The sequence below is a fragment of the Erithacus rubecula genome, assembly GCF_903797595.1.
Source record: "Erithacus rubecula genome assembly, chromosome: 9".
NCBI lineage: Eukaryota > Metazoa > Chordata > Aves > Passeriformes > Muscicapidae > Erithacus > Erithacus rubecula.
In genome coordinates this window covers 7,175,448-7,192,626 of record NC_136660.1, presented here as the reverse complement: position 1 = coordinate 7,192,626, position 17,179 = coordinate 7,175,448, and positions in this window count along the sequence as shown.

The window sequence follows — 17,179 nt, the reverse complement described above, 5'->3', positions numbered from 1 at the left end:
TCACAGGCACACTCATCCCAAAGGAGAAAAATCAATACTAGGCTATGCAATGCATCTCCCACAGCTTAAGCTGATTTTTGCTATGCAGGAAGTGACACAGGAGCTCTCAGATGTACCATCAGCTCTGTTTGCTTGCCTAGCATTAGCTTTTGTTAAAAATAAAATTGCTGCTTAGTCACCTGGAAAGAATGGTGAAAGCCTGAGGCGTTCTTTCTCATATTTGTCTGCTCCTTCCTCCTCCTTCCCAAGGAGAAATGCACATGAATCACATGATAACCTCCTCATCTTCTCCCTTTCTACAGCAAAACCTTTTAAGTGAGAAAATTGTCAGTAGCTATTGTGTATGAAGATTTCTTGCCATGAGCTGTGCTCCCAGAGCAGGAGGCCAGAAGATGAGTGAGCAGGCAGGGAGCACCTCCCTGCCCCTGCAGGCTCTCCAGGCTTTGGATCAGGTGACAGGGACACCTCTCTCCACACTGACTGAGCAGACCCAATGGTTATCCCTAATCCAGCAGCCTTCAATGTATCACAAACCTATGATCAAGGTCAAGCCCAAGCTATTGCCCTCTATCCTAGACTTTGCCTGTCCCTTCAAACTGCCAGGAAAGCTGGCTTGACTCATGAGACAGTCACCAGCCAAGCAGAGCAAAACATTTATCAGGCTCAGCTCCTGATCCAGGGCTCCAGTGCAACCTCCCTGCTGGCCCTGGCAGCTGATGATGCAAAGTGTCTGCTTGCCCTTGAAATAACCATCCCTAACACAACTGGGTGAAGGTAAAAGCAGACCCCCTCCCCTGGCATTCTCTCTCCCATTTCTGGGAAAAGCTGTGCAGGCTCACAAAAAGCAGCCAAGCTGTTGGACAGTCATATCAAATAATGATAGACAAGCACAAGTCTGAAGTGAATATGTGCACTCCCAAGCTTGCCCCAGACCCGGGTGTGACACACAATCCAAACACTTTGGGGAAACTGTGCAATGATCCCAAAAAGCTCTGTCTGCTCTATGATATATGTAAGTTATTTTCATTTCTGAGGTTGTTGAGGGCCAAATGTGGCACCAGGTAAGAGTTCTCCATGCTATGGCACATATCCAGCCCCCTTTTCTGTCCTGCATATGTTTGTTACCTGCCACACAGTTTGCTGAGCAATGCACAGCAACATTCAAGCCTTTTCCTAAGCCTTTCATTAATCAGTTAACAACTCTTCAGTACCCATGGTTTAAATTGATTAATTCTTTCCTTTGGCATTATATAGCATTTTTTGGTTCTGTGTTTAATTTGCCATTGGAAAGCACTGAGATCTGAAAGCTCCTTGGAGTTCCTATCATGTCCATCTCAAACTCATTCCAGTTCCTTGCATATTGTACAACTTAACAAGGGTCTTAAGATTCTGAGGTATGTCATAGTTAATGCAGCTTTGTGACAAAATTTAACTAAAAAGCTTTTCATCATTTATCTTTTAACCTTTTTATTTTCATTATTCACTATTTCATTATTTTTCATCATTTTATCTTTTGATGGTCATTGCTTTAATCTGTAATAGCTTAGTACTTTGATAAGCTCTTGAAAGTGGATTTGACAACAGATTTTTTTTTAAAGATCACAAGCAAAGTATGCCTTTGTCCACTGTTTCAATGGTGTACTTGAAGTTCAGCAAATTAGAGGATCATAGTTTCCTTTGAAGTAGCCATTATTCAACCAAGGTTGTAGAGTCACAGAAAGAGCTGAGTTGGAAAGGACCTTCAAGGATCACCAAGTCCAACTCTCAGCCCTGCACAGGACAATGCCAGGTGCCCAAAGGAATTGTCCAAAAGGTTCTTGCTCTCTTGTCAGCCCTGGGGCTGTGAGCACTGCCCTAGGAGCTGTTCCAGTGCCCAAACACCCTCTGGGGAAAGAACCTTTTCTTGATATCCAACTTCAGCCTCCCCTGACACAACTTCAGGCCATTCCCCTGGGTCCTGTCCCTGTCACCACAGAGCAGAGATCAGTGCCTGCCCCTCCTCTCCCCCTCACCAGGGAGCTGTGACTGCACTGAGGTCTCTGCTCAGTCTCCTCCTCTCCAGCCTGAACAGACCAGGGACCTCAGTCACTCCTCACCTGGCTCCCCTCAAGGCCCTTCACCATTCTCATGGCTCCTTTGGACACTCTCTGATGGCTTTGTACCTTTCTTGTGCTGTTGTGCCCCAAGCTACCCCCAGCTCTTGAGGTGGGGCTGCCCCAGTGCAGAGCAGAGCAGGACAATCCCCTTGCTGTGCCTGATGCACCTCAGGATATGGTTCCAAAAACTATTCAACTACTTCAGGCAAAACAAATGGTGCTTGAGGTTAGATTTTCAGCTCTGAATCTTTATATCACTCTTGCTTTCTCACATTCTTAAAAATACAAAGATCATACCTGAACTGCTGCTGTTAGTGCTTGATTACCTAAGTTTATTCCTTTCCTTCCTTTTGGAGATACTACAGTGGAAAGTCCACACCTCAGAGCAGAAGAGAAACCACACATGCAGCCAGCAAGGGCTCAAAAACTTCATTATTGTCACCTTCCCCTGGCACAGCATGCTGAAGCACTTTTCCACTAAATCTTACGGTGAAAATCCCCTCCTATTAAATAACAAACACATAATTTCTATAAATTGGGCTGGCAGAAAGCTCTGTTTCCTTTTCCAGATGTGTTTCTCCCCTCTAAAATGCAATGCCATTCTTTTCCAGGTGTGTTACTTGAGGCCCAGGGGATGGGAACTCACCTCCTGTGGGTGAAATCTCTGCAGATCTCCCCTATGCTTCTCTCAGAAGAGCTCAAGTCTGGCACAAAGAGCTGCTGTGCTGAGTGCTCAGCAGGCAGCAGCACCTCCTGGAGCTCCAAGCTTGACAAAGTGCAGCAGCAGGGACCTTTCAGCAGCACCTTTACTCCCTAAAGCTTTACACAGCCACCCAGGGAGGTGCACAGTGCCAGGGGACTGGATTCTGGTTACAGCTGTTCCAACCCAAAAAGAGAAGTCAAAAGTCTCATGTTTAGCACCAATTACCTCCTATTTGGCCTTGTCAAGTCGAATTCAAGAACCCTAAGACCAACTGCTCTCTAATAGCAAAAGAACCAATATATTCTCAGCCAAATTTCCATGCTGTTAATCTATTTTATTACACAAATTCCAACCTAGAACAGAGGTGCTTTAAACTCTGATCTCTTCTATGCATTTCTGCAGATAAAAAGTGGGAACAAATGTTTTTTATCAAATATTTGAACCTAAGCAGGGGAGAAGCAGAAAAGGAGAGTAGAAGAAGGATGGAAAAAGAATCAAGGAAACACATGTAAAAAAAATACCAACTGAACCATATGAATGACATAAGAATAAGGTGATTTTCCCCCTCCCATCTCTTTCTCCTCTGTCACTTCCCTTCCAAACACCATTTCTGTTACTTTCTGCTTCATTCCTGGCACTGGTAACCCTAAGGATTCCTAAATTGAAAGCCAGGCCCTCAGAATTGCTTGACTGACCTGTGGATCATGGAGATGTTGAAAACAGCCCCAGTGCCTTGTGCCTGCAGAGTTCAACTCTTCACACAGAACATGTGCCCAGAAAAAGCTCAGAGTAACAGCTGGTACACCACACCCTGCTGGGGAGGAGAGAGAGCTCCTTGGTGCCCTCACAGGTCCTGACAGACCAGACCAAGGCCAGCTAGCCACACCACAGTGTTCTAGAGACTTTTGCATTTCAGCTCAGACCTTAAAAGACAGCCCTGCTTACCTATCCTAAATCCCTTACTCTGCTTTCTGACTTTGCAGTTATTAGGATTTGCTCAGATCATGTTTCTGTGCAACCATATGGAATTCTCTCTCTTTTTAATTTTTTTTTTTTTTAAACACAGAAGCTGTAAATAAAACTCATGAGAATTCCAAAGAAAGCCAGAGTTAGCAATCCTCTGGCTTTCTTTCCAAAGTAAGCTTACTTTAATTGATATTTAGCTCAGAGGCATGTTGCAAACACTCAGGGCATTGCAATGTTCCCACAATTCTTCAAAGAGAGCAAGTCTGTTATTTTCCTGTTACTTTCCACCCTCTGAGTCCTGTGACACAGATGGAAACAAGGAGGTTAACCTGGATGAATGGATCAGCTGTTTGGTAGATGGCTCAGAAACCTGATAGGAGGATTTCACATCAGCAACAAATCCCCAAAACCTTCTGTTATCAGGGGAATTGAATAAATAACCCTTGCTGGGACCTGTGGGTCGACCAAGCACACGCCTGGCATTTCAGTCTACAGGGTAGATTTGTTATACATACATTTAATTATCTCACAGCCAGAAGGCAACAAAATTACCTGGTTGATGAGCTATTTAAAACACCTAGGAGTTGATGGGCTCCCAGAAACCAGCCTTTCTAACTGCCAGCAGCACAAAGACAAACCACAGGGAACAAAAGAATTATTGAGTAGCCACAAAACAAAATGGTCATTAAACATGTGAAGAAGACCTTTAATTACTTGCAGCAGCTGTGGGAAACATTGCCAGTTGCATCTCTATCACAGATTTGAATTTTACAAGTCATCACTGGAAGGCTCTAGTCAATCTTGAATTTCTTTTGCAAAGCAGTTCAAAGAAAAGTTTAAATATGGAAACAAGTACTGTGTCTTTTCTATGGAAAGAAGAGAATATTTAGTTCTACCAGGTTCACGCTTCCACCAGATTATCTTTTAAAAACAAAGCTTTTAAAATACAGCTGCAATCATCAGGCTTGAGAAGTATTACAGAACACGGAACCACGCAAAGGGATTAACTCCTAATATCATCCAGCTGAACAGCATGAGCTCATCTGGGCTTAAACCTTCTGAATCCATTCCATTTGTAGGATCCAAGCTAAAACAATGAATCACAGCTAACAAGCAGGCAGTTTTTCTTTTAAATATTGAGAAGGTTGGAGAACTTCCCTTGCATCTCCATTAAGGAACACAGTTTTTACTGGAGAGGGCATATTTATTAATTCATGGCTGCTATGCTCCCATTAGTGCCAGGCAAGGGATTCATGTGGGATCTTCTGGTGCAGCACATCCCTTGGAGCTCCCAGATTGGCCATGAAGACACCACATTTCTCTCCAGCTCACCTGTGAGCAGGGAGCCAGGAGCACAGGGCTGGCAGGTGACATGCATGGCCATTCAGCACATGGATCTGGGGACACAGGTCCCTTCCTGGTCCCAGTGACACACAACTTCAGCAAATACCTTACAGCACCTGGTGGAGAATGAACCCCATCTCTTACTTGTACTTTGGCTTTTTTTTCAATAAATATACTGCTAAAGCTGAAATCCCCAAGGAGACCAGGCAGGTCTGCTCACAGCAGAGAAGGGGACAGCCATGAACCCCAAAGAGGGAAGAATTAATCTGTGTGGATGAGCTGCCAGGGAAGAGAGAGAGGAATACAGGAGGTAACAGGCAATGCCAATGGCTCAGGTATGAGTTTCCCCTGTGAATCTCTGACTAGAAAATCTGAGGAGTTAAAAAAGACCCAAACATTTCTCTTTACTCTGCCTGCAACCAAGCTGATCAAGTGAATTAAAAATAAAATCAGGACCGCAAGACTTAGAAGAGCTTTGTGTTTGGTAGAGAAACAGAATGATACCAGTGGAACATCTAAAAAGCTCTTTTCTATTCTCCTGTGACTGCTGCCCTGCACACTGCCTGTGCCTGCAAAGTCTCAGTCCCCCAAGGAGTGGATTTAAGTGAAAGCTTCACAGAAGTGAGACCCAGGATTCTAGTGAAGCTAGACCTGCCATACTCATTTCTGTGCATTGTGGGGCAGCCTTTGGGTATCCCATCCCCTGAAGGAGCTGCACTGCCACCCAACCAGAAGGGCACTGGGAAGACACTTCAAAATGCTTCCTACAGGAAGGGGTAACACAGGACTGCCCCAGCAAAATGGATCCCTCCCTGCTCCTTCCCAAAACCCCCCATTTACACATCTGAGAGCAACTCTCCCACACCCAAGTGCCCTCCAGCACTCTCTGCCCCTCCAAGCTCAGCAGTAAAGGCAAGCCCAGCCCCTGGTGCCCTGAGCTGCTGCTCAAACCCCTGGCCCCAGCCCTGGCTGCCCAAGTGCCTGTGCAAGAGCTGGGAGCACTGGGAAAGAGCAGGTACCTGCCTGAGCCCTCTGGTAGGTCCTGGTCCTAAGAAGCTTTTAGGAAATGGGCATCATGACAGTCACTGGGGAAAGGGATTTAGTGCTCAAGGCTAAGGGCAGACTTAGTGCACCATTTCATGGCTCTCAGGAGTGGAGAGACAGCTGGCTGCCAGGCTCTGAAGGAACGAGACTACAGGGCTTTCCTTTTAATCCCTTTTGCCCCTTCAACAGGCTGGGTCTAGAAAAACTAAGTGGCCAGTGCAGTGGGACACTGAGTGGAGGAAAGGCTGTCAGACAGACAGGATGCACCAGGGGCACCAAACCAGACACTGGAGCAAGTGTGGGGATAGGACTGTGCAGTCTGAACTGCCCTGGCAGCTCTCTGCTCACCTTTAGCTGAGAACTCACTGCTTACCAAAAAAAAAAGGCAGAGAGCCTTTCATCTCCAGTTTCTAAGCTCCCCCAGCACGTTCCACTTTTGCACATTGAGAAAGGCTGTAGGGGAAGGGCCAGGCAGGGCAGCCCCACTCCACATCCTCCTTTCAACTCTCTCTGTGGGAACACTGCTTTTTGGCAAAAATACCTAACCTTCCTTGATTATTTTTCTTGGCCCATTGTGAGTTATACTTTATGCATCCTGCCTGAACTTTGTTTGGAAATAAAGGCTCCCTGAGGAAGCACCATGGCATAGCTACATGTACAAATCCAGCCTGGGCCATCCAGGACAAATCCAGGCAAGTGATAACACTTGAAGCTAATTAATCATTTACATCACATCACATCTGACTTGCTGCAGAAGGCAACTGAAAGGAAGCAAAATGCCATGTGTGATGCACAGCATGGCACAGTAAATAAAACATTTCCTGCTTTAGCTGCTTGCTCCCACCTCCACACAGTGGCTCAGGCTGCAGCCAGGAGTCCATGCTCTCCACCCAGCACATTCATCCTCTTCTACCTTTCCTCTGCAGAATTCCTCAACAAAGGCTTCACAGGAGCTTCTTTCAAGCAATTATTTTAATTATAAACCACACTGAATAAGTATGCAATTTTTTACTGATTAAGTCAATTTGGTTGTTTGGGGTGTTTCATATAGCCCACATGACATTAGATCTCATGAGGGATGAATGTACAAAGACTTTTACTTGAGTATATCCATCCCTGTGGCATTGGAACTGCAGATATTCAAGTGTGACTAACATTTTCTGGTTAAAAGTGTTTTTCTAGATAGAACAACTACAAGCTTATAAAAGAAATCCTGGACTAGTCTGAACAAGCCTAAAAGGAAGAAGAAATTAACTTAAGAACCTGGTCCCTATTCAGAGAGTTATTACACTCACAGCTAATATGCGACAGTATTTTCCTCCCTTCCAAACAGTATTAATAGCTCCATGAAGGAACACTATCCCACTTCAAGAAAATTTCAAAGGCAAAACCCAAAATCTGTGTCCAGTTAAGAGCCAAGACTCTGGCCCTTCACTCCCAATTACAAAGTATATACCCAAAATAAGAAGCATACAATCACCAGAGAAAGGCAATTTAGGAACAAGATTCCCTAAACATAAAAGAGACTTGCTGAGCACTTATCAAGTAATTCAAATTCACCTCCAGGATCACTGCCTGCTGAGTTTGTGCACAGTTGCTGCAAATTACTTTCAGCTGAGGTAATTTGGGAAATTGGATATCAAATGTAACTGCTGCTTTGCTCTGACCATAGCAGTGCATCTGCTTGTGGAACTCCTCCTCACTGTTAGTTTTCCCTCCAATCCCACTGGAGATGGTGAGTGTCTAAGAGCAGGGGCTGGCCCCAGGCCTTTTGGGAAAACAGCCTGCCAAGGTCACTGCCCCTGTCTGCATCCTTTCTGCCTGTTATTTGTGTCCTGTGACAGCCTGACAGGAAACACTGGCACACAAAGGGCAAGCAGCAGACTCCAGAGCAGTTCTCACTGCCCACATGCTGTGTGTGCCAAGTTTTGGTGACAGAGGAAACAAGCAGCACTCACACACCTGCTGGGCTGGTTCACAAGGCATATACAAGGATGCTGATGAACAGAAAGACTTTCAGGAATTAGCTGTAAGGACAGATTCACAATAGGTGTCTCCAACTACTTCCAGACACGTTTTCCAGTCAGAGCTGAAAGGGAGCTCAGCACAGTTGTACTTGGGAGGGTTGATATATAATTTGATTTTAATTTTCTTGCTTTATTTAAAGAATTGTTTAATTCCTCTATTTTTCCTCAGCTATCAAACTGGGACCCAGCATTCTGCCGGATAGCATGCAGCCAGCAATAAGAAGGTGTGAATCCACAGAAGCACAATCCATTCCATCTTCACGTTCAAGGAGTCAGACCAAAAGTGAACTACAGCTGCTGAGATGTGTGTACAATGAGTACGTTATAGAGCCTCATCTTTCCAGGCTTCATGTCAACAGCTCTCCAAAGTGGCATGCAGAGCTCCTGGACAGTGCCTGCCTGGCTGCAAACACAAAGGATGCTGCTTTTGCAAACATGGTTCTGTTCCACTAGCATTCCTGGCAGCACTGAGACAAAGCAGAACAAATTTCACCTTGTGGAATACAGAAACCAAAACATCCAGACATGAGTACAAATGAGCCAGAGACCAGCTGTGCTGGTTTCAGGTGCTTGGGGGAGGGTTGGCTTCCCCTCAGGGAAAGCTCCACGAGGCCGGGGATGGAGGGGCTGTCCCGTCTCCCGGGGCTTCTCCTGTGAGCTGCTGGCACCAGAGAGCTGATTTGGTGATGGACAGCTTGGGAAACCAATGAAAAGTTATTTTGCTTTCACAAATCACAGTGGATCAAGTGCTGGGGGCTCGTTCGGCTTCCGGCCCCTGGAGGAAGGGGCAGGGTCTCTGCCCGGGGCCTGGCTCGGCACCGGCTCTGCGGGGACCCGGCTCAGCTCAGCAACATGTGCCAGAAGAGGCCTCCAGCTGACCGCACGGCTTCTTCATGATCTGGATACAATTTTAACTTCTTAATGCCTGAATAAGATTCTTGATCTCCTGAGCTCCCCTGAATGAGAAGAAATAAAGCATGGAGTCTATGGAAATCAGCAGAATGAAGATAAAGTTCCTGATGGGAAGAGATTGAAAAGATGCAACTGATGAGTAGCTGAAAACCTTTTTTGTGAGGCTATGAGGGGATTGTGACTACATTAAAATTTCTTTAAACTGTGAAATACGCTTGGGGAGTCTGGGTGCTTGATAAGAAGACTTTCTTACCTTGGGAAATTGAGCTCTCTGTTTTGGGACTGGAATATGAACAGAGACATTTGATAGAGAAGATGAAGAGGATTTTGTTTTTCAGCAGCCTGCCTTTAAAAGTAGTACCCCATGTGTGCATCGTAATCCATAACATGGCTCTGCAAGGACTGTGGGAATGAGAGGAAAATTCATGGTTCTGTAGGTCCTGGGTAGATGCAGACTGTGAAGATGAAGACACCCCCTGAGTCTAAAGCAGAAAAAGGAATTTTTCTCTCTTAAGTGAACTGAACTGATTATTTGGGTGGATAACTGACTGAAGTGTTCTCTGTATGTGGTTGGTAAGAAATGTGGAATGAAGGGAGGAGGGAATAATCTAGGAATTTGACTCTGAATTCTTTTCTTTTTTTTTGTGTTATTAATAAATTTCTTATTGTAACTTTTTTTTTTTTTTAAATTATTTTTTTAAGTTTTAAGCCTGTGTTGTCTTTACTCCTAAATCCTATCTCTAAAGGAAATTAAACAAATTAAACATTTAAAGTTGGCAAACCCTTTAGTCACACCGTGACACCAGCATTTCCACAACCAGGACTCTGAGCCTAAACAGAGCACCTGGGCATGGCAGGGGCTGAGGGTGAGCCCCCACTGAGGCTCATCAGAGCCATCAGTGCTCATTAGTGGGACTGGTAAGGACTAGCTTCCCTACAAAACTTAGCAGTTAGGTAACCAGCAGAGAGACAAGTGAACTCTCCAGAGACTGTGTGTGAGTTTCAGAGCAGCAGGGATAGAGAGAAAACAGCAAAACACACCAAGCTAACTCACTGACTTGTCCTTATCTCCTGGTGCAGTGTGATTGTTCTCTAGCTTAAAAATTAGGTGACTATAGTTGAAAGTTATTGATTGGCAGCTCTGCAGATAGATATCCTCTGTCCATCCCCAGAGCAGACACTGCAGAGAAAGACATGACCAATACCATGGCCTCAGATGCAGCAAGACCATGACCACCCTTCTCCTGGGCTGTGTGAGAAGTGTGCTTGCCTAAGTTTTACCAAATGCAATGAGACTGCTTAGCCCCACTGCTTAAAAACTACTTTCCAAACTGTTTATACAAGGTGTTCCTTTCAGATTCCCCAGGGTACTTCCATCCAGTTTGCAATAACCTCCTAGTCCCCTTTTCCTATGTGGCAGCAGGTTCTGCACAGCCTCTGACTGTGCTGATGGGGTATTTGTTGCTATCCTTATCAAAAGTACCAAAACCTGACTGTAGTGAGAGGTGTACAGGGAGCAGGACAGAAATACAGAGATCTCTCACTCAGAGAAGTGAAGAAGAAAGTGAATGAGAGGGAAGAATGAAGTATTGGGGACCCAAGGTCTGAATTTAAGGCTTGCAGTGCAATATGCACTCAGGCATGTCCAAAATAGATATCTGATTTGTGATCAAGTTGCTTGCCTCATGTCAGAAAAAAAAGATTGAATAGCTGAGGACCTGTTTGAAAACAGCACAGAAATTTAGGGCTTCAGTGGAGGTCAGGAAATTGAGGAACTATTTATTTATTTTTTTTTAGGCCACTGCCTGACTTCTGAGAAGCAGCAGTGTGGTGTAACAGTGAATCAATATAGAGAATAAATGATGAAAATCTAATGGACTCTCAACATCAAGCTGTGCTATACAAATCTGCCCACCAGTCCATCTCAGATAACACTGCATCTCAGATAACACTGATAAATGTCCTGAGACAAACTATAGGCAGCAGCAGATTAAGTGATTATCATTCATTTCAGAATGCATCAATCTACCTCTAAATGAAACTCTTAAGAAAGCAGTCTTGCCTCCTACTTAATCTTCTCTCTTCTGCAGAGCAGATCAGTGACTCAGCTTTTCCCAGCTGTGCCTCCTCACAGAAGAGCTCATTCACAGTGTCCCACCCTGCTCCAGGAGAGAAAGGACAAGAGGGCCATGGTGTGCCAGCAGACTTGACTCCAGTGTAGGAGGAGCTGCAGCCACACCCTTAAAGTCTCAAGACCAGCTCAGAGGCTCACAGGCAACCTGAGCTCTCATTCACATCTGCTCTGTGACACAAGTGATGTCACTAAATATGCAAGTTCTCCCCCTGTCTAAAGAATGGGTTTTTTTCCCCTCAGTGTAGTAAAGAGAATTCTTCCCAAGGGCTCTGTAGGTGGACACACAAGTATGAGGAATTCCTCCCCAAACTCCTTAGTACAGAATTAGATGTTACATGCTCTAAATTTTCATCACATGTGACTAATTAAATTTCCATTAATAAAGGTTTCCACTTTCCTCATACCTGTGACAGAGGAGAGAAGTCATGCTGGCTGGTATTTTGTCCTTTGGATAACAGCAGCTCTGCATGGAAGAAATATCTTCTTTCTAAAATACAGAGACACAGCAGGCGAGGCAAGAATACAGGCTAAAATCTTTTGAATGACAGGCTAGCGGGGAAAGTACCAAATTTGTCACCAAGTAGTACTGCCAGTGTTCAAAGAGCCTAAGTGCCTTTCTATTTTAGCTTAAAAAGCTGCTTTAGTTCAAAGAGTTTGCAGAGATTTCCCACACAGCGAGGGTCACCCCTCTGTCTCACAGGGACTTCTCATAAGGACTATCTCCATGTCTGCTGCAACTCTGAGAGAAGTTTCATGTCTCACATTGCCCCACCACCAGTATTCCCATCACCACACTGCATGTCTCGTTTTCACACAAAGAAGGTGCTTGTAAAGCTGTGCTGGGAGCTAAGGGAATGATCCTGCTGGAAGTGTTCACTTGGGAATGGCCCTGTCCATGGGAGAAGGGAAAGGGTTGTGCATGAACAAGCATGGCACAGAGTAAAAAAAGTCATTCAAGCTGACATGGCAAGTGATCTGATAACAGCTTTATTTGATGTTGCAGTTCTCTAAATGCATGTCAAATACAAAGGCAGGCTCCCCAGAAAAAACTGTGGGTCCTTTTAGTGGGCTCACCCTACAGAGGGCCCAAGGCCACCGAAGTTTGGGCCTTGTCCCAAAAACCCTTGTGCTGCTTCAGGCCAGTGTCACACCCAGGGCCTGTCTGTCAGTCAGTCAGATTCACCCCTGTCTGTCTGTCTGCAAACCCCATGGGGATGTGCAAAGTGTTAAAGACAGGTCTTATCCTGTCACCTCCTGCCAGAAGCAGCAGGGAAACCTGCTGTCTCAGGGCTCTCAAGGTCAAAGGCAGAGACCTAAGCCAGGCTGAAGAAACTGTATACACCACAATGCAATTAAGAGGGTGATATACCACCTCTCACATGCTGTCCATTACTGACAGACAGAAATAGAGGTATTGTCACCACACAGGGTGTCATCAATTGGCTTTTTAAAATATGCTTGATGGCAAAAATTTCAAGGGCAGCACAAACTGTCAGACTGCAGTCTAACCTCTCTATATAGAGTTCAGAAATTGGTATTTTAGTATAGGTAAAATATTAGCAGCTTCAGCTATGCTATGACTATTATAAGTTAATGGTGGAACTATTGCTATTATTTCCAGATGGTTATTCAGTCATTTTAATTTTTGGCACCTAGAACAGTTTGTGGTTTTGCCAGGGTTTGTAAGTATTTCTTAAATCTTCCTGACGTGGGGTTTAGTAAGAAGGTAAAAGTATTGTATTTCCTGCTGAACAGAAGGGGCAGACCAGAGACAAACACCAGCCCAGAATTATAAATTGCCTGAATAGTGGAGATAAAATTAGGAGTAGAAGAAAAATAAAATGAGATTAACCGAGTTGGGAACATGTAGAGAAAATAGGGAAATGGAAAAGTAAGAGGCAGGGCTCAAAGGAATGCAACCAAAGCACTTGCCTTCCCCTATTTTGGCCACCTAATATAATTTCATCCCAGTTTTCATAGCCTTTTGCCCATGGAAGGAGAAGCCTAAGGAAGGCATCTAGGAGAAAGTAGGCTCTCTCTCTTTTTATCAAATAAAACAGGATCAGCAAAAGAGATGAAAAGAGATTTTAATTAGACAGAAGACCTCTGTAACAGGACTTCAAAATCACCCGCAGTTTGAAGCCTTTGCATCTGTATATTTAAATACTGGTATACACTGCTATGCACTGCTGCTTGTGTAATAAAATGAGTGCACATCCCTCACAAGGGCTTGGACTACACCAGCTAAAAGATCCTGACAGAAACCGAGTTCTGAACCCCCAGCAGCTTGGTGGGAGTTTTTGACCCTATAGAGCACCTCCAGGAGAGAGTTTCATCCTCTACTTTCAAAGGAGGCTCTTGTGTCTTGCAAGCCACGTTTGACATTCAGCTTGTCCTACAAGGAAAGAGCAGATTCCAGTGTTTTTCCTGGCTGTTAATCTGGAAAGAATATGGACATGTTAGTGGAGTGCAGGCTGTTTGCTAGCAGGAACAGCTGGGGGGAGAAGTCAGAACTACTGAGCCACTCTTCATCCCCAGAAGGGTCTTTGCAGTCTTACAGTGAGGGAGTGAGAGGGAGCAGGTTTTTCACCGAGGTATCAAAGCAGTCTCTTTCCCTGAACAATAATATAATCTGCACCTGTGCTCTCTCTGCATACAAGTACTGACTTACCTCCCCCTCAGGCTTCCCAAATAATGAAGGTAGCTGCAGCCAACGTGGGAAAGGGTTTTTAGAAAAGTGGAAAATCTCAGGGAAATCTCTTATGTGGAAAGTTAGTAAGGTAGGATACTCTCAAGGCAGCTTGGAGAAATGGTCACACACATTTCATTTTCATAAGTGGAAAATATATTGTCAGACTGCCAGATTTCTCTGGCCCTTTTGTGAGTTAAGCAGCTACATAGAGATGATGGAAATGTGTGTGTTGTGGGGTTTTGTCTCAAAGATGAGAAGCTCACCTCTGGTTAGTCTGTGCTGTTTGTGGCACTAATAATTTTTTAATTGGCTTTTTAAAATGTGCAATTACCAGCACATTCCCAGCACCTTGCTAAGGCAGAATGGGCTCCCTGGGCCAAAGGCTCAGCCCCATAACCACTCACCCTGTGCATAACTTCCCTGGCAGGAGAAGCCTTGTTAATAATTCATGAGCAGCACTTGCAGATTGAGGCCCTGAGCACTTCTACTGTTGATGGGAAGAAAGGAAAATGGGGTCACTCTGTAAGGGTGTGACATTTATATTAACAAAACCCCAACAGCACCTTGAAAATACTTAGTTGGATTGTTCCCTAAGAGCACAATGGAGCTAAGCTGATCACCTGCTCCAAAGTTCAGAGAACTCATGTGTGGGCTTCTGAAAGCCAGGAACAAAGCCAGCTTGGCCCAAACAACAGCTCATTTGTCTTGAGCATTTAGACTGCTGACCCTCCCTAGCTGCCTGCTAGTTTTCCTGCCTTCATGTGGCTGCAGTGTGCATTCCCTGGCTTTGCTTCCATCCATGGCTGGATCAGATCAGCACGTTGGAGTGTGAAGGTGAATTTCATTTCCTTGTGGTCTTGCTCTTGAAAGATGATGGCAGAGAGACATTATCCCTTGAATGCATTTCACTGACAACCTACTTTGTATTCCCAAGTAGATATTTTGAGAAAATCTACTTTTATTTCCTCACCTTTCTCCTCCAACTCTCTTTTAGCATTTTTCTCTGAGCCAGGATGCATTATCAGATTTTTTTCTCCTCCATCAGATAAGTCAGGTGCATAAAGAAGTGAAAAAACATTTTTAATCGATTAGCAGAAGTCCCCTGCTGACAGCAGTGCAGTCCTTCAGCTAGCATGATAAAGGTGCTCATCAAAGACCATTATGAAGAAATTAATTCCTTTAGGAATTTACTGTCACTTCCCTGGCAATACTGCTGGGAGCAGTTTTGGTCAGAAATGTTTTTTCCCAGAGTGGACATTGACCACTGGTTTCCCAGCAGCTTCTAGTTCTACTTGTCTGATTCTTCCTCTATTCCCCTGTGAAAAAGGGATTTATTACCATAAATCAGAACTATAAATCTGGGATACCATATGTCCAAAAAGCTCACCCCAGAAGCCAGGTAAGAGGGGACACATTTTTATTCTTTGGCCTTTGTAATGCCAGGTTGTGGAAACAACAGAACAGATCACACAGCCATGCATGTTGTTCCAGCCAAGAGACCCTGACTGTCAAAATGCTGCCCCACCTGCCAGCCCCAGCCTTTGGAGGCAGTGACCTGGAGCTAAAATGGTGTGGCTGTTCCCACTCCCTCCTCTGCCTGACCTCCTGGCTCCCTGTTCACTCCCTCATCCCTTTGGCCCTCAGACAGCAGCCCCTCTCCACGTCTCAGGGAGTGCTACCCCTGCCATCTGGAGCAGCATTTTTGTTGTTCCAAGCCTAAATGAATTAGAAGAGAAGCAGGGAGCTGGTCCTGAGGAGAGGCATTTCCTGACCCCGCCTTATGACCCTGACTCCTCCCAGTACAATATCTGCTTGGAAAATTAAACACCTCCAGAAGCTCTGTTCCTTTTTCTCCTCCACAAGCTCAGGGATTGTCTGCTATTTACCCTGTGGACCAGCACATCTTGGAATGATGTCTTTTTCCTCCAGCTGACTTCCATGTTAGCTTCCACAGAGGAGCCCCTTCTATGACAGGAACATCCCACAACAGCCTGGTCCCAATCCTGTGCCTTCAGGGCAATGAAATCTGTTTTTTTCCCCATGTGGAAGGGCCAGACACAGCTCCCAACTCCCCTCTCACTCTGAGCTGTAACATAAAAATAAGATCCCAACAGCCTGAAGGAGAAATAGCACCAAAAAAACAATGGTCCTCCACATGAAAGAGGCAGGGAATGTCAAAAACAGGGAATGGGTTTGCTTCCTATGGCACATGATGAGCCATGCTTATGGATAACCTGTTTTATGGCTGGTGAAATCCAGCTAATCATTGCTCAAAGAAAATACAAATGAATGTCAATTGACACAATTGCTTACAGATGCCAACATTCTGGCAATATCACAATATTAGGTACCTTATTCTTAGTATCCATCCTAATATTAGACAGACATAAATTAGAATCAAGTTTGAACCTAGCCAAGAACAGTTCCATGTAGGGAAGGAACCAGGCACTAAATTAAATTCACAGATAGAGAAGGAAAGCTCAAGGATTTCTGGTGATCACTCCTCTTTGACAAGCTCATCTTCAAACCTTTGAGGAAACTTCTTCCTGAGATGGTTTGGCATTACATTGCCTGAACCCCTAAAAGAAAACTGGGCATGGGATCAAGAAGCTGAGGGTCTGCCAGTGCAGGACATTACTTATGGGAGAGGCTTCTCAAACAACTCTGTGCTGAGGCAGTCACAGAGCCACAGGATATCCTGAATTGCAAGGGACCCACAAGGATCACCAAATCCAACTCCTGAGTCCTATTTCAAGCAGCTTCCTGGAAAGCTGTGCACTCATAGGGAGCACTAACAAGGTGGTGAAAATTTAATTTCACACTGAAAGCTAAAGACAAGGCTCAGCAAGAAATGGCCAGAGCCCAAGTGGTAAGATAAATGAGGCCACTGTTAGGAATAAATCTGAAAAGCTGGACACCACCAGAACTAACCTAATGCCAGGAACAGTATTTTAGCACAGACTGAGTCTGACACACAAGTAGCTGTGTCAGCAGAGGGAGAGCACTGAATTAGTTCCCCCTGAGCCTTTGGCTGCACACACATCTCTGCCTCAGTGCAAACCCACTCCCAGGAAGCATCATGTGAAGGGTGAGGGCTCCCCAAAACCTCTGTGGTCCTGCCTTTGCAGGGCCATCACCTCCTGTCAGAGGAGCTTCCAGATACCCATCCATGAGAGCAGGAAATTGGCCGTGGGGACTGGGGGTCACCTGGGTGCAGCAGAGGCACAGAAAGAGCAATCTCTCTTACCCCTGCCCTGGACA